Consider the following 19,169-nt stretch of genomic DNA (forward strand, 5'->3'; position numbering starts at 1 on the left):
TTGGTTTCAGGATAACTTCTGAATGACTTCCAGTTGCTGAAGTGATGAGTCACATTAGGGAAATGTCAGTAATTCTGGTTAGTAGCAAATTCCAGTTGATAGAGTGTCGGATAACACAAAGTTTACAGGACAACCCTTGAGATTTGCAGTGAGCTGCTTCTCTCTGGAAGTGAGGCAGTCAATATTGCTGTCATGCTTAATCCAATTACTATTGTGGAACAGCTCTGGCAGAAGGTTGAGAAATGTTTGACTCCCAGCATGTTGATAGGGATGATATAAATATGTGGAATATAAAAAGATGAATGAATCGCAATTAGTTCACTGTGATGTGTACTTTGCAATGACATTTGATACAACCAAGGTTAGTACCACAAACCTGAGCTGATTTTAGTATGTGCCACAGATCAGCCAAAATGTGGGTAAAGGGCAGAGTGCCTGCCTCACCCAATGATGTGGGCTTGAATCCCAGTCAGGTTTCTTGGTCCTTTTATTTAATTACAGGAGATGAGTTGTTGGCACTAATCATGCTGTTTATGGGAAATTCTCCATTAAAAAACACAGGAAATACTGCAGGATTTCTTAAAGTTGACTTTGCATTTTTAAAGAGAACTGACAGGATGCTGAGGTAGCACGCATAGAGCTTGAGTTGCCAATCATTTGATGCATTTTCTGAGGCACAGGTGTTTTACTACTTTAATGCTTGTCAGGGCTCTCAGTCAAGCATACACAATACACAATAAAGCCCAAACAGCTGTGCCCCAGAGTAAACATTGTTTGATTGACAAGTCAGCACTCTGATCTGTGCTGACAATTTCACAATGTTTGTTTACATAAATTAGATGGGTTGGTCTTCTGTTCATGATTCTTTAAATGATCTGGGCGATTGTGCGGAGGGTGTGGAGAGTCTGCAGAAGGATCTAGATAGGCTGGGCGAATGGGCCAGGAAATGGCAAATGGAATTTAATGTTGGCAAGTGTGAGGTGGTCCACTTTGGTAGGAATAATGGTAGGAAGGACTATTACTTACGTGGCGAAAAGCTGCAGCAAGCGACGGTGCAGAGGGACCTCGGGGTCCTTGTGCATGAGTCGCAAAAACCCAGCTTGCAGGTGTAGCAGGTGGTCAGGAAGGCGAATGGGATGCTGGCCTTCATAGCGAGGGGGATTGAATATAAAAGTAGGGAGGTCTTGCTGCAGCTGTATAGGGCATTGGTGAGGCTGCAGCTGGAGTACTGTGTGCAGTTTTGGGCGCCGCACCTGCGCAAAGATATTTTGGCCTTGGAGGGAGTGCAGAGGAGGTTTACTAGGCTGATACCGGAGTTGAGGGGGTTGAGCTATGAGGAGAGGCTGAATAAACTAGGCTTGTACTCGTTAGAGTTTAGAAGAATGAGAGGAGATCTCATTGAGACGTATAAGATGATGAATGGGATGGATAGGATAGAGGTGGAGAGACTCTTCCCGCTCAAAAAAGACAGTAGGACTAGGGGGCACAGCCTCAAGATAAAGGGGGGACGGTTTAGAACGGAGTTGAGGAGGAACTTCTTCACTCAAAGGGTGGTGAATCTCTGGAATTCTCTGCCCGTTGAAGTGGTGGAGGCTGTCTCGCTAAATATTTTTAAGACACGGGTTGATGGGTTTTTGATAAGAGAGGGGATTAAGGGTTATGGGGAGAGGGCGGGAAAGTGGAACTGAGCCACGACAGATCAGCCATGATCTTATTGAATGGCGGGGCAGGCTCGAAGGGCTAGATGGCCTACTCCTGCTCCTATTTCTTATGTTCTTATGTTCTTATGACACTTTTATTATCTTGTGATTCACTTACTTTTATTCAATAGAGGAGAAAGTTGTTGATGTATTGGCATTAGACTGTTTATAGTGGGTCAATGGGCATGGAAGTGCCATAGCTAAACATAGAGGGCATCAGGGTAAATGGGAGTGGGTTGAAGGGCAGCACTTGAACAAGGAGGCATGATGGGCCTTAGGGGATGGGTGGAAGTGGAGAGCCTGGCATGGGGACATGAGGGGCCATTGGGATGGGCAGGGGGCATGAAGTGATATGGATGGGACATGGAGAGTTAGCCATGCAAGTGCTACAAAGACATGCTTAAGGGAAATCCAAAGTGGTATGGCATCAAGCCTATTGAACTAGGAGAACGAACATGAAAAGGAATTCACTGTAGAACCCTGTTCTGTGAGGCTTCAGTTATCTTTGAAAATAATTATTGTCAACATCTTATTTCTGCCTGAACAAAGTGTCCATGTTCAGGAAAAGGAACTGTCAGGAATTTGCACAGTTTGACATTGGAAATGGGGAGGTATTGCAGGCTCCAACGGGCTTAAAAATTGGCAAATCCCCTAACATGGAATTGCTCCTCTGGTAGCTGTGGGAGGTAAAGCAGGAAATAGCAGGGACTCTGACATAAATTATTAATTCCTCTCTGGCCACGGGAGAAATGCCAGAGAATTAGATGATGGCTAATGTGGTTTCACTTTTCAAGAAGGGTGGTAGAGATGAATCAGAAAATTACAGTCGCACATCAGTGGTAGGGAAACTTGGAGAAAATTCAGAAGGGGAGAATTAATATCCATTTGGAAAGGCATGGGTTTATTAAGGATAGTCAGCATGGTTTGTCAGAGGGCGATCATGCCTAACAAATTTGTGAGAATCTTTCAAAAATGTGATCGAGTGTGTGGGTGAGGGAAGTTCAGTTGATTAGGTTAAATGGATTTTAGCACAGATCCTGACAAAGCCCCACATGTGAAGCTGATTGAGAAAGTTAAAGCATATGGAATTCAAGGAAACTTGTTGAGATGGATCAGAAACCAGCTTAGTAATAGGACAAAAAGGGTAATGGTAGAAGGCTATTTGAGTGATGGGAAGCCAGTGCCCAGTGGTGTCCAACAAGGATTAGTACTGGGACCCTTATTGTTTGTTATATATATAAATGATATAGGTGAAAATGTGAGGGGAATGTTAAGCAAGTTTACAGATGATGCCAAGATTGGTAGGGTAGTTAATAGTGAAGAAGATGTTTGTAGGTTATAAAAAGATATAGATGGGTTGGTCAGATGGGAAAAGCAGTGGCTGATGTATTTAACCCAGATAAGTGCGAGCTGACACACTCTGGAAGAAGAAACACGACGAGGGAATATTTAATGAATGGCAGGACACTGGAAAGCTCAGTGGAACTGATGTGTCTTGGGGTACTTATTCACAGACCCTTGAAGTCAGCAGAGCACGTGAATGGGATAATTAAGAAGGCATATGGGACACTTGTTTTTACCAGTTGTGGCATAGAGTATAAGAGCAAGGAGGTAATGTTGGAGTTGTACAGAACATTAGGGAGGGCAAAGCTGAATTACTGTGTGCAATTCTGGTCACCTCACTATTGGGAAGATGTGATTGCACTCGAGGGGATACAGAGGAGTTACACTAGGTTGTTGCCTGCAATGGAGCATTTGAGCTATAAAGAGAGACTGGATAGGCTTGGATTGTTTACTTTAGAGTAGAGAAAGCTGAGAGGGATATGATTGAATTTTATAAGATTACGAAGGGTATGAACTGAGTAACTAGGAAGCAGCTGTTTCCTTGCTTGAGGAGTCAATCATGATGGACATAGTTTTAGGGTAGGGGGCAGGAAATTCAAAGGGGATTTGAGAAAGGTTTTCACTCAGAGGGTACTGGGAATCTGGAATGCACTGCCGAGGAAGGAAATGGAGGCTGGAAACATTACAATCTTTAAAAAATATTTGTATGAGCACTTGAAGTATCATAGTATTCAAGCATATGGGACAAGTGCAGGAAATGGGATTAACATGCCTTTAGTGATGGCTATTGTTGGTGCAGATTTGATGGGCTCGGGGGCCTTTCCTGCCCTATGTGACTCCATGTGCGGGATTTTATGGCCTTACTCGAGCGAGACCGGAAATTCCCACCTGAGGCCAACAGACAATTCCATTGTCCGTCCCCTGCATGCACTGATTCTGCAGCAGGTGAGGTGGTAGAATTCCAGCACACGACTCTATGTCACAACATTTAAGCTCCAATGTCCCAACTATTTCCAACTCTGAGTATCCAGACTGAGGCTACATAACCGTCCCCATGTTCAGTGTTGGTGATATATCATACATCACATATATCATCTTCTTCAAATTCAAAGGGCAACCATCATCAGCTACTCCCTTCTCCTTTGTATGCTTGTTCAGCTTCACTTTAAATGAATCTATACTATTCGCTTCAACCATTCTCTGTGGTAGCAAGTTTCACATTCTTACCTCTCTTTGGGCAAAATTTCTTCTGCATTCCCTAATTGGATTTCTTGGTGACTATCTTATATTGATTTCATCTAGTTAAGCTCTTCTCCACAAGAGGAAACATTCTGCCTCTGTATCAACTTGAGTAATTTTAAAATTTGGTCATTCCTCAGCAATTTTTCAAGAGAAAAGAGACCTAGCCTGTCAAACCTTCCCTATCATCCATGCCCATACATTTATGGTATCACATTTGCAAATCCTCTCTGCATCTGCCCTCGGTGAGGAGAACAGATCTGTACGAATTGAAAAATCCAAAAATTTATTTCCCTAGAAATTCCAAAATAAAGTTAACTGGAATGAAATGTGATGGGTGCACTTTACACTTTATTGAAGATAACTTCAGGAGCTGGTGGAAAGAACAGAGGAACAGGTTTCAAAGAACCAGCAATGGCCCCCTTTTTGCTACACCATTCTACAATTCTATGTAAAAGCTATTTGAACTACATCACTGATCCACTTGTAACATGCGCTTGTAATTTGATTAAATTAAAAGATTCATTTCTGGCTTTATGCCTGCTATTTTCTCATTGGCTGAGCATTGAAAAGTTAATTAGCTACCTGATTGAAAAGAATCCCATCCGATGTAACAGTATGTAGATACTTGACATGACTATAGACCTTGATCTGATGTTACGCTGACTAACAAAGGATGAAACTCAGTTTTACACCGACACTTCTCCATGAGTTCATGGAGACATGGGAAATTGAACTCTTGATATCAACATATAAAATCTTATTAAAATTGTCATTTCCTACCACTCAGTACTCAAATAGTAGTTTGACTGTGATTGAAATGACATTTGATGCAGATATATGAAAAATGTAAGTTTTAAAGTGCACAGGATCATTTTCCATATCCCATTTATTTTTATTAGTTCAAAATGTGCAGCTTAGAACAATAAACCATTTCAGAGTGGAGTTGTTCCATATAAAGATTTCAATAGCGTACTTCTAAATTTTAGTAGCCTTCTTATTCATTGTGCCATGTTTATTAATATTTTGATTATTCTTAGCTCAGCACCAATATTAGCCCACTGCGAGAAATAAAAGATAGAAACTCCATGAATCAGGGTCTTGGACTGGAGGTGAAGCAGGGTGGGGAGTTCTGCCATCCATTGCCTTGGTCACACCATGACAATTATCTCAAATTACAGAGACACGATCATGGGTTGAGCTGCACCTGCGGAAGCATGGCCTGCTGTGGCAATGTAAAGTCAGACTGGCATTGAGAATCAGGCTGCCAACAGTCAAAGATTGCCCCCAGGTATCTTATAATTAAAACCTGAAATTATGCTGTGTGATGTCAGTCTATGAATCCTTAATGCATTAATAATTTCTTCCCTCCACCATTTTAACAGAAGCATGAAACAGCTCCCCTCTGCACTTTTCCACCCCCCACCCCTTCCCCATCCCCAGCTCAGACCTGTTTAAAATAAATGGGTTAGCTCTTAAGCTGAAACAGTGGCGAAAGGAATTTTTAAATGTTTTTACCTCAGTATCCCAAAGTGCATTTTCAGGGCCATGGAGTGCAATTGATGGTGTAATCACGAGGCTCTTATCTAATCAAGAGATTTTAGATGATTTTGCAAAGCAGAGGAACAAACCTGAAGTCACTTACTCATGCCATCTCAACCTGAGTGCAAGAGTTCACCCTTGTAATTCTTCCCCTTTTATCTGTTGTTAGTAAAAATGTAGGAGTGATTTTGAAGAGTAATGGTTACAGAATCAGTGCTGCGCTGATTTTGAACTCACGCTCCAGCGCAGCTAGGGTCCACTCTGATAACAATGTCTCAAAATTATGTTATTGTGACATTTTTCATAAAACCTCCCATTTTGGTGGGGGGGGGGGGTACCTTTTAGAATCTGTATGAGACAAGCAAACAGTGTCTATATTTCGCACCGGTTAGTAATTATTTTCTCTGAAATTATTTTCCTGTACTTTCACTGCGCTGCAGTTCCCCTGCTGGTGGAGAGAAACACCTTCCCTCTTATCAGTGAAACAAGAACCGACAGAAAATAACAGATGGATTCCATTTCTAAAAACCGTTTTTACTGCTAGAATTTTTCAAGCACTGATTTATTTTAGGCCTTTGCAGGTTTCTAAATTGATTTGACAACTGGTAGTGTAACATTTAAAGGGGGTTATTGAAGGTGTTTGTGCGTGCACTGGTACAATAAAATAATGAGCAGTTCATCACAGGCAAATTCTGCGCCTGTAATAAGTATTAGTAATATACAGTGTATATATTCTATCATACATTCTGCAAGCTAATAATGTAAAATCTAAATCACTGATAGATACAGATACTACTGTGCAGGTCTAAGGTCACAAGATGAAATTACATGACATTTGCTGTTATTCAGCATTGATGGGGTACAGGAAAAAGATTCTATGTTCACTTCACACCTTTTCTGATATTTCTCCTAATAACATTTTGTGCTAATATGTTATATACTTGATATAATCTTCTTGATAATCTCCATTAGGTCATTTATACATCCTGAAAGTAATTGACAATAATAATTTGAACATGTATTAAATGAGTGGTGCAATTTAATCAATAGCTTCCAGTAAGAATCTGGTGAAGGCCATCTTAGAAATGTGGGATTTTACTTCATTTTATCAGCAAATGTGTAGTGGAGATGCCAATTAAACTTTCACATTAATATTGTTACTTTTGTATGAAACGCAGTTTGAATTCGAGGCAGCTAGGGAACTATTAAACTTGAGATATACATAGGTATAATTTAATGTAAGAAGCTTTATTTAGCCTTCACATTCCAGTTCTCTACATAATTTGCTAATTTGATGGATATAATTTAGCCACATCAATACAGACACAGGCAAGAGCAGGTAACCAAAATAGCCTCTTTCAAATTAACACATCCAAATATACCGCAAAGAACTAAGCTTACTTTAGAAATTTGTGTGCCCCAATTATGGGCAGCACGATGGCACAGTGTTTAGCATTGCGCCAGGAACCTGGGTTCAATTCCAGCCTCAGGTCACTGTCTGTGTAGAGTTTGCACATTCTCCCTGAGGCTGCATGGGTTTTCTCTGGGTGCTCTGGTTTCCTCCCACAGTCCAAAGATGTGCAAGTTAGCTGGATTAGCCACAATAAATTGCCACTTCCTGTCCAGATTTTATCTACGTAGTTGGATTAGTCAGGGTAAATATGGAGGGTTTAATGGGGTGAAGTGGTAGGCCTAGGTAAGATGCTCTTTTGGAGAGGCGGTGCAGACTCCATGGGCTGATTGGCTTCCTTCTGCCCTGTAGAGATTCTATGATGCTATGAAAGACAATTGTTAGGTATTAAAAATCAATAATTATACATCCCCTCTGCCCACACACTCATATATGCCTTCCTTGCTACATAGAACAAAGAACAAAGAAAATTACAGCATAGGGACAGGCCCTTTGGCCCTCCAAGCCTACACTGACCAGGCTGCCTGACTTAACTAAAGCCCCCTACCCTTCCGGGGGCCATAGCCCTCTATTCCCATCCTATTTATGTATTTGTCAAGATGCCCTTAAAAGTCACTAGCGTATCCGCTTCCACTACCTCCCCCGGCAACAAGTTCAAGGCACCCACCACTCTCTGTGTAAAACCTCTGCCTCGTACATCTCCTTTAAACTTTGCCCCTCACAGCTTAAACCTGTGCCCCCTAGTAATTGACTCTTCTACCCCGGGAAAAAGCTTCTTACTATCCACTGTGTCCAAGCCTCTCATAATCTTGTAAACTTCTATCAGGTTGTCCCTCAACCTCCATTTATGAGAACAAATCAAGTTTCTTCAACTCATCCTCACAGCAAATGCCCTCCATACCAGGCAACATCCTGGTAAATCTTTTCTTTACCCTCTCAAAGCCTCCACATCCTTCTAGTAGTGTGGCGACCAGAAGTGAACACTATATTCCAAGTGTGGCCTAACTAAGGTTCTATAAAGCTGCAACATGACTTGCCAATTTTTAAACTCAATGCCTCCTATCTCCACTCAATTCCCACTCACTAAGTTATGCTCTCCTTTCCTCTCCACTCATGAATCAATTCCTCCTTATCCATCTTTGCCCCACATGGGTTTCTTCACCTTATAAGAACATAAGAACATAAGAAATAGGAGCAGGAGTAGGCCATCTAGCCCTTCGAGCCTGCCCCGCCATTCAATAAGATCATGGCTGATCTGTTGTGGCTCAGTTCCACTTTCCCGCCCTCTCCCCATAACCCTTAATCCCCTCTCTTATCAAGAACCCATCAACCCGTGTCTTAAAAATATTTAGCGAGGCAGCCTCCACCACTTCAACGGGCAGAGAATTCCAGTGATTCACCACCCTTTGAGTGAAGAAGTTCCTCCTCAACTCCGTTCTAAACCGCCTCCCCTTTATCTTGAGGCTGTGCCCCCTAGTCCTACTGTCTTTTTTGAGCGGGAAGAGTCTCTCCACCTCTATCCTATCCATCCCATTCATCATCTTATACGTCTCAATGAGATCTCCCCTCATTCTTCTAATCCAGATGTAGGAAATCTCCCATCCTCACCCGCCCCCTCCAACTTCACAGATGAATCAAACCAGTCACCGATCGCGAGGTCCAGGACCCTAGCTGTGCCTTTCCATTCAATTGGTAGCTCAGGCCTACTGCTAGCCATCAGACCCAGGACCCCCTAGCTGAATGCCCCTGTCTATCATAACACTGGCTCTGGCTTGCAGCATGGATGACAACCCACTCCCATCCCCATACCAATCCTATACTTCTCCTGGTCTGGCCACTCCTAATGATGGGCAGGAGGGAGGCGGGTCAGATGGCTCTCTGGTGGGGGGCATGGGGAGGTGGAGGGCGCAGAGGGGGTCAACTGCCACTCTGCATGTGATCATTGGGAGAGAAGTGAGACAGGGCTGTGACTGGTCTGGGTAGCAGGGGATAAGGGGGACAGTAATGTTGTGGGAGTGGGGAAATATCTGTGGGGGCCAGGGGGAAGCATTATCCAGCCCAGGATCGACACGGCAGGGGAGCATTTTTCAATTTTTTTTACTGCACATGCGCAGTTGAAGGCTCCGATTGGAGCAACAGTGTTTTGGGTGATAAACCCTGCCCATGGGCTTGTGCAGCGCAATTCAGAATCGCTGATTCTTTTCAGGCAGAATGTGTATGGGGGCGCCGGAGAACAGGTCTAAAAGTTGGATCTGAAACACTCCCAGTTTCAAGTTCACTCAGCACTTAGAATCAAAATGATAAAATCAGGCCCTGTATGTTTGGAACAATACTCAAGTCAAAATCAGTATGAGTAAAACCCAATCCTGAGCAGGAGTCAGTGCATGTGGAAGCTCTACCCCAGTGAGAGTCTGTGTGTGTGGAAGCTCTAAGCCAGTAAAAGTCAGTGTGCTACGTTTTGTGGGAGAAGTAGACGGCTCACACCCTGGAAGAAAAGTCAACTGGAAGCTGACTTCTTCCACGCTAGCCAACCCTGCAGCAATATTACACTGAGAGCAAACTAAATAGACTAACAGTCGGACATACATCCCCTCACCTGCCCTTTTTTATGTGCCCCCCCCATCCAAAACCACATCTGGCAGGGACACAAAAAATCTAACCCGGTATCTGTGAAGCCCGTACCCCTTTATATTTGGAACCCTTATCCCTTTGAGAATCTGTGGTGGTGAAATATCTGGTGAAAGTCAGTGGAACCACTATCTCAGTGGTAGTCAGTGTCTGGGGTCTGTACACCAATAAGAGCCAGTGCATTTAAATGCTATACCACAATGAAAGCTATTGCGTGTGGAACCTTTATACCAGTATGAGACATAATGTGTAGAACGCATACTCCGGACAAATCCAATGTGAGTGTGAAACCAATATCCCAGTGAAAGCCAATGTGTGTGGAAGCTCTACCCCAGTGCCACTCGCTGTGGGCAGTAACTGTACTCCAGAGACAGTCAGTGTATCTGGGGCTCAGAGCCCAGGCCAGGGGTTCAGGAGGGCCTGACTTGATGTTGTGAATTGAGTTCTCAAGTCATCTGCATTGAACAGACAGAGCTTCAGACCTGAAGGAACATGTTGGCAGGGTGTGGGGGTTTGAAGGGAGGGTTCTGTGTAGATTTGAGGGCTACAAGAAATTGGAGGGAGGATGGTGGGTAGTGGGAGTTTGAAGAGAAGGTGAGGATGTTGTGGGAATTGGGCAGAGAAGATAGAGTCAGGAGTGGGTGTGGAGGATGGAGGGAGATGGGTAGGGAGGATAGAGGAGGGAAGCGGGAGGTTGGAGGGTGTGGATGGGAAGTAGGATGGAGGGTGCTGGAGGTAGGTTAAGTGTGGGAGAGGATGGAGAGGTTTGGCAGGGGATGGAGAGGTGGGGGGTAGATTTTGTGCACGGGGAGCTTGGAAGGGGAGTCGGGTATGAGGTTGCACAGTCTTCTTTTATTCTTTCACAGGGTATGGATGTTGCTGGCTAGGCCAGCATTTTGATTGCCATCCCTATTTGCACCTTCTTGAACCACTGAGTCCAGGCGGTATAGGTACATCCACAATACTGTTAGGAAGGGGGTTCCAGAATTCTGATCTAGCCACAGTGGAGGTAACAACGATGTACTTACAAGTCAGGATGGTGTTTGGCTTAGAATGGAACTTACAGGTAGTAGTGTTCCCAAAATCATAGAACTGTTTTGTTGCAGAAGGAGGCCATTTGGCCCACTGTGTCTTTACATGCTCTCCAAATGACCATAATGACTTAGCATTATGAATGAGCATTATGTGTTCTTCTGCCTTTTCAACATAGTCCTGCACATTGTTTCTGTTCAAATAGTTATCGAGCGCCTGCTTGTATGTCTTGAGCCTACCTCCACCACGCTTTCAGATAATGCATTCCAGGCTCAAACTACCCATGTTGTGAAAAAGTATTTTATCACATCATATTTGCTTCTTTTGCAAGGAAGTAGTATCACATTTCAGGACTTTGGAGAGAAAAGGGATGTTCAAAATGGGGCTGTAGTTTGAAAGGAAGATGGGGTCAAGGGCTTTTTTTTAGGAGGTTGGAATAGGGGCATAAAGTACAAAAGCAAGGAGGTTATGCTGAATTTATAGCAAGACTTCCATGTATCTGTTGCCCATGTCCTCCTAGGTATTAGAAATTACAAATTTGGAAAATACTATCGAAGGATCCTCGGTGAGTTCCTGCAATGCATCTTACGGATGGCACGAGACGCTGTCACAGAATATTAGTAGAGGAGGGAGTGAATGTTTGTGAATGGGGTGTTAGTTAAGCGAGCTTCTTCATCCTGGATAGTGTCAAAATTCTTTAGTGTTTTTCGAATTGCACTCCTCCAAGCAAGTGGAAGGTATGCCATCATACCCCTGGCTTGTGTCTTGTAGATGGTGGATAGGCTTTGAGGAGTCAGGAGGTGAGTTACCCTGCACAGAATTCCTAGCCTCTGATATGTTCTTATAGCCACAGCATTTATAGGGCTCGTCCAGTTCGGGTCAATGGTAACAGCTAGGATGCTGATAATGGGGGACGTAGAGATGGTGATGTCATTGAATGTCAAGGAGAAATGGTTGGATTCTCTATTGTTAGAGATTGGCTATGCCTCACAGTTGTGTGGTGCAAAGTTTACCTTTCACTTAGCAGCACACAACCTGGCCAAGTTGCATTTCTTGTGTATCTGAAAAGAGAAAATTAAATGGATAGGTTGTGGTATGGGAAGGGTGAGGACAATGGTGCATGCTTATACTGCCTCATAAATCAAATAAGGATGTGGAATAAGGTAAAATGGGATGAGAGAAAGATGATTGGGTGTGAGGATACCATCATCTTAAATGGTTTTAACCCCCCCTTTATAATGGTCATCTTGATAACGGTCATCACTATCTCCTAAATGAGGGTGAGACATGCACGCATACATCTGTCTACCTTCAGTTAGTTGCTGCTGTCTCTGATTGTTCACCATAGTTCTTTACAAGAGAGAAAGAAATGCCCCAGTGAGTATTGTGTAACCTGGCTAATGGTCTGTCATCATTGAATAGCTGGCAGTGCGTGCAAGCTGTAAAGTGTGAACTTGAGGTTTGCATTAATCCGAATTGAGTAAAGGTGCAGTGGAATATATGAATATCAGGTATAGTTCTGATTGACAGAGATTGTTGGTTGAAGACTGATTAGAGTGTGATGAATTCAGAAGCATTTGAGGTTGGTGGTGTAAATGTGATGCGGCATTTTATGATTTCCCTTCCTAACAACACTGTGGGTGTGTAACGTCCACCAGATGGATTGCAGCAGTTCAAGAAGACAGATCAAGAGCAATTAGATATGAGCAGCAAATTCTTTCCTTGCCAACAACTTTCATATTCCATGAAAGAACTAAACAAAATGCAAGACTTATGAGATAATTTGGAGAATTGACCTCCATATCTATCTGCTTTCAATGTCTTTTGACTATGTTTGTAGCGACCCTCTTTGCCCTGCAGAAATAGGACATCTCTCCAGTTTTCTAGTTCGTCAACGAAGGCCTCCACTGTGGCCAAAAACTTTGGATACTACTTTCTCCCACATTGTGCCATTCATGTTTCCCAGGTCAATTTCAGCTCATAAGGGATTTTCAGCACTTGGTCAAGCCAAGTGCAGCCCCTCACCAACTTTAACAGGTGCAGGCTGCCTTATGTTCTATAAGCTACCTTTAAATGGCCCCAGTCACTCACCACGTCCCCTGCTCAGATTTCCGCTCAGTAAATAGTGCAGTGAGTGCTGGCTGGGTGCTGCAGTCGGTAGCATGGAGTTGGTGAGCCAGCTGTTGTTACAATCAACAGACATTGGCCAACCTGGCGTCACAATCCCTTCACTTGAAGTCCAAGGTGATTGAGTTTAACCCATGATGTCGCTTCCTGACACAATCTGCTTCATTTTACTCAAATCACTACAATCTACAGACTTGATCTCGCTTCAGAATTATCAATTTTTCCTTATTTGAATCATCCAACACTCTTATTGGTTTATTGCCCTCCACCACCCTAATTATTTGATTTGATGTCTGTTCTAACAGTGTGGTTCCTTCTTCCTCTAATGCTTAGGTCAATGCCCCATGAATTGGAACACCCATCTTCCACATCATTTTGCCAGCCATGCACTTTTTCCCTCTTTCAATGGGGATGTAGGCATCGTTGGTAAAGTTGAATTGAGTAGCATACAAGACAATTTCACATCAGTGTTAAGAGTCAACCATGTTGCTATGGATATAGAGTTCAGACAAGGACCTGTTTTATAACAATCAATGATAGCTTTATAGTAACTATTAATGAAATAAGTTATTTATGAATTGAATCATCTGCTGAGGTGGAACACATGTCCCCCACAATATTAGCCTGGGTCTCTAGTCGAGTTATATTACCACTATGCCACTATCTCTCCAATCTCTCCAATTTGTTTGCCTCCATGCCAATTTAGGTAGGCTTAGGTAGTAACTCATTGATTAAAACTTTTGAAGTTCTGCTGTCTAATTTGACCCCAGTTCCTCATACTCCTCAGCAGAACCTCATTCCTAGTTCTAACTATGTTGGTTCCTATGTGGATAATCCATCACAAGTTCCAAGTTCTCCTGCAGCACATAATGATATCCTTATCACTGTATAGGTAATGCAAACTTTGGGGCTTCCAGTCACAGCCACCGTAACTGCATTGCAGCAAGTCTTTATAAGTCTAAACCAAACTAACAAAATAATCTTCTAACGTCCTTATATTAATTATCAACGTTTATTATTCATTATTTTATTATTTTATTAAACTAAGCTAATGGAACAGACTAAATATAATTATTAGCTCTCCACAAGGATGAAGATCGAATTGAATAATCAGAGTAAGAATACTGATGTGATCTGAAACAAATATGTTTAATCAGTTAACGCAAGCAGACATAAAGTACATTAGTTCAGCTAACGCGCCATTTTTAATGTTACATCTTTATTTGTATGGGAAAGGAGCTTTGAGAAATATATTTAAATCCATCTTGCTTGAGCTTTGGATGTAATGATGGTGCTTATGAGTAAAGCTTTGAGACAATTTAGTCATGGCATGCAAGGCACTATTAGATTAAACAGGCACAAATGAGATTCATGACTGCATGGGCCGGTGAGATATCACATTAGGATGGAGAATGAAGATATATTTAAGTGATTGGAGAAAGTTTCTTTCTTTTGGCACAGTCAAAACTCTAATACTCTCTTGATGAATAGTATGCATCCAAAAATTGCATTATTGTGTTTAAATATTAGCAATTCCTTTCCAAAATTAATATTCTGGTCAATTTCATTGACAGTATAAACAATCTAATTAACAGTTTAGATGGTGCAACATTGAAACATTAGCACTAAATTAATAATTGAATAATTTTTGTCCTTTTCCTCTTCCTGCTCTGAAGGAATAGCCTGTAGTTCTGTAGAAGGATCATTTAAACTCAAAACAAAATTCTACAGCTGTTTGTGCCAACAGGATTCTCTGGTCTTGCTGCAGTGAACTGAGATTTGGCTGAGCGCCAAATTCTCCATCCTCTCTTGCCATGGCAGCAAGAATTCCAGCCCCTGTTTCTTTCCTCAGATACTGCCAGACCTGCTGAGTATACCCAACATTTTCTGTTTTTATTTCAGATTTGCAGCACTCTGCAGTATTTTGCTTTTATTTACTGAAGTAATGGTCCACTGGTACTTTCTCAAAGTAATTCTCCTTCAGTTTTGAGACTATACAATACAAGCAGGATATCTAACATGACATTCACACTTAGTTCTTACCTGATATTCACAAAGAAAATGCACTTTTCAGCAGAAATAACGATCAGCTGAGCCCAGAAACTTCTGACATTTTTCTATCCCCTGTTTACTTCATGGTGACAAATATCGAGTGAGATTTGTTACCTTGAACCTGGGCTAGAATACCAAACCTGAGAAGTACAAGCCTCTGCTTAGGCTGAGTAATACTGTATGCAGTTTTGAAAACATGCAAAAAAAACACTAAAACCACAGAGAACATACAATATATAATGCACAATGAAAATTCCGACATCAAAGATACGAGGAGTGAGTTGAGGTATGGGGATTATTTCTACTGTAAACGGAAAGGCTGAGAATCTTTTTTATAATTATGAAGAATCTGGACAGGGCGTCTAACTCTTTTGGTGGGGGAATCTGGGAGATTGTCATCTTAAAATTGTCAATTGTTGAATGACAAAGCAAATTCAAATTGGTAAGTGACCTACTCTTGCTCCTATTTCTCAAGTATTTCTGCTGTCATATTGAGAGGCACTTTTTGAAGAATAAAACGCACCATTAATGTAGCGGGGAAGGCCTCCCAGAGTGTTCTAATTTTAATATATGGTGGGTGTATTGCCAATGCAACTTGTTTCACACACTGGGAATGCTGAGGTTACATTGGGTGGGAAGCCCTGTGCAGAAGTTTAAATTTGCAGTGCAGTCATAAAACTATAGCTGCATTTCAGATCTTGGAGGGAGATGGTGGAATGGGGGGGTGAGGGGGAGGGGGGGATGGTGGTGGTGGTGATAGAGGGGCGGGGGGAGCAGAGTGGGAAGGGGGGGAAGTGGGGGGGAAGTCTCCAATAATCTGGTTTTGTGGCAAGTGACCAAATGATAGCAAGATGTTCAACAATTCCCTGAGAAAAAGGAGGACAATTCTCTTTTATTAGACAGCCTCAGGAATAGATATTAAAGGAGATTCTGACAAGGTGCGCTCAAGGTGTCATAGAAAGAAGACTGCACTGGTCAATGTATCCTTGATCTGCTTTTAAAGATTTGAAGACATGCCAGAGCGCTGAAGGAGGGAAGAAGGCTTCTATTATCCTGGACTGTTGTGGAAGTTATGTGTACTAATTTGCTAGGATTGTTGCCTTTTTAGCAATAGCGCAGAAGGAATGTTTAATATTTAGGGCAGTAAATTTACCAATGTATCAGACTGATATTGGATATTAATCTTGGACAACTTTTCATATATTCCAGCTTTCTCTCCTTTTTCCCCAAAGAAAATCATAATTATTTACCCCAATAAAAATATTCACTTGGGCCAGAATTCCACACTCCTTTCAGCCCTCACTCTGCCCAACAGGATCTGAGGAGGGGAGGGAGTATAAAATAGCATAGACATGTTTTTCCCTCCAGAATCTTCCCTGCCCCAATCCAAATGTGATTTTATGGTGAGATGGACAGGGCCTCAGACAGTAAGCTTGTCCTTGCCTCTTTTAAGGCCCTTAAATGGCCATATATTGATCACACTAGTGTTTTCCTGCCACTTTCTGGGTTGGCAGGTATCTGATGAAAAAGCTCCCACCCTTGATCTCACGCAGGAAGGTGGTTAGGGCACATCTCAATTGGAAGCCCTTTCAGACAAGAAGGAGACCTTACATCACAAACCAGGAAGCTCTGTCCCTTCCTCTCCCACTACTTTTGCCTACTTGCTGATACCAAGTTCACTCCTGCCCCCAAGCTCCTGCCGACCCCCAGGGCAGAAGTGCAGCTCCAGGATTTAATCAAAGGCATACTGCTCCAGTACCTCATCTGGCCACTTCAGCACTGTGCCTGGATGGTTCAGGGAACTTTCAGCCAATCTGCTGGCCGATAGCTTTCTAAGGCAGTATTTCCATTCAAATGCAGATGGAGGTCCCACCTACTGCCAATCAGAGCTCAACTGAGCGTGAAATGGCAGTGTGGCTCTTGGAGTCAGAAGGGATGCACTCCCCACCGACTCTCCAGATGATGGGCGGTGAGCACTTGCTATCCTGAAAATCCAGGCCATGAACTAATGAATGAATCATTCCGTCAATAGAATGCAATAAGAATATAAATTTGGATGCAAACCAAACTTGATTGTGTGTTCTGCAGAAATCTCACACTACCGTTCACAACATTCCAACTCAATAGAATTCAAATTCAAATGGTCAGGGTTTGAAGCAGGCCAGTGGTTCTCTATCAGCTCTTTTTGTGTTGCTACGAGAGATCAATTTCACCTCCATTATCCAAGCTCCTTTGCATTAAATTATTTGCATCTCTGCCAAAATTTCAAAAGATACATTTCTCCAACTTCTATGTCAGTTTGTCTATTTTGTGGTTGCAATCATCCTCACTCCATAATCATACTGTGGTTTCTGCATGGTAACAATGACTCCTGCTGTTTGTGATGAAAGATTTTGAGCTAAAGATAAAATGGAGAGGACATGTGTCTGGCAAGTTTTTTTTAATTTCAGGAAGAGTGCAAGCTTGTCAAATGTAGAAAGTGTGCAGAATAAATCACAGAAGCATAGAATTGTTGCAGTGCGGAAGGGGGTCATTTGACCTACCCTGTCTGCACCGGCTCACCAAATCAGTTTTACGACTTAGTGCCTTCCCCTGCCTTTTCCCCACATCCCTGTACATAATAATCTCTAATGTGCTCTTGAATGCCTCGATTGATCCTGCCACCTCTACACTTCCAAACAGGGAATTCCAAACCTGAATCACTTGTTTATTGAAACAGTTTTCCTCACATCACATTTTCTTCTCTTGCAAATCACTTTAAATCTATATCCTCTTGTCCTTGATTATTTTACAAGTGGGAACAACTTCTCTTTATCTACTCTGCCCATCCCCCTCATGAGAACAGTCCCAACCTCTTCAGTCTATCCTCATAACTAAAGTTCATCATCCCTGGAACCATTCTTGTAAACCTCTTCTGGCATCTCTCCAATGTGTTCACACCATTCCTATAGTGTGGCACCCAGAGCTGTATAGAATAATGTTGAGGTCTGTACCTTGAGGTCTGCATCTTTTGAGCTTGAGGTCTGTATCTTGTATAAGTTCAGCATTATTTCTTTGCTCTTGTTTTCTCTATTACTAAACCCCATAACACTATATGCATTATTAAATGATCTTTCCACCTGTCCTGCCATCTTCAACGATCTATGCAAACATGCACCGAGGTTCCTCTACTCCTGCACTCCTTAACAATTTTGCCTCTTAGTTTATATTGCCTCTCCATCTTCTTCCTACCAAAATGCATCAATATACACTCCTTCGCATTGAGCTTCATTTGCCACCCATTTGCCCACTCCACCCTTTGTCTATGTCCTTTTGAAGTTCTATACTTCCATCTTCCCAGTTTATAACACTTAAAAGTTTTTTTTATCATCCACAAACTTTGAAATTGTCCCCTGAACACCAAGATCGAAATCATTAATGCATATCAGAGAAAGCAAGGGTCCCAATGCAGACACTTGGGGAACACCACTACAAACATTCCTCCTACCTTAAAATGTGTATTTTCCATTACTCTCTTCTTCCTATTATTCAGTCAATTTTGCAACTATTTTGCTACTATCCATTTTTATGCCATGAGCTATGACTTTCCTCACAAGTCTGTTGTATGGGACTGTATCAAATGCCTTTTGAAAATCCAAGTACAAAACATCAACAGTATTATCCTGATCGATCCTTTCTGTTACCTCCTCAAAAAATTCCAACAAGTTAGTTAAACATAATTTCCTGTTTAGAAATCTATGCTGGCTCTTCCTAATCAACTCACATTTTTCCATGCAACTACTAATTCTATCCAAATAATTGTTTCTCAAAGCTTGTCCACTTATATTAAACTGACTGGCCTATAATTGTTGAGGCTACTCTTACAACTTTTTGTGAGTAAGAATGTAACATTTGCAATTCCCAATACTTTGCTACCTCCCTTCAGTCTAGAGAAGACTGGAAGTTTATGAGCAATATCCCTGCAATTCCCATTCTCACTTCCTCTTCCATATTCTTGGATGCATTTCATCGAGACCCGGTGCCTCATCAACTTTCATTTCCAGCCCTCGATTTAACACTGCCTCCTTATCAATTTTGTTACCTGTCTAGGGATA

The sequence above is a fragment of the Carcharhinus amblyrhynchos genome, chromosome 7, assembly GCF_965287045.1.
Source record: "Carcharhinus amblyrhynchos chromosome 7, sCarAmb.v2.hapA, whole genome shotgun sequence".
NCBI lineage: Eukaryota > Metazoa > Chordata > Chondrichthyes > Carcharhiniformes > Carcharhinidae > Carcharhinus > Carcharhinus amblyrhynchos.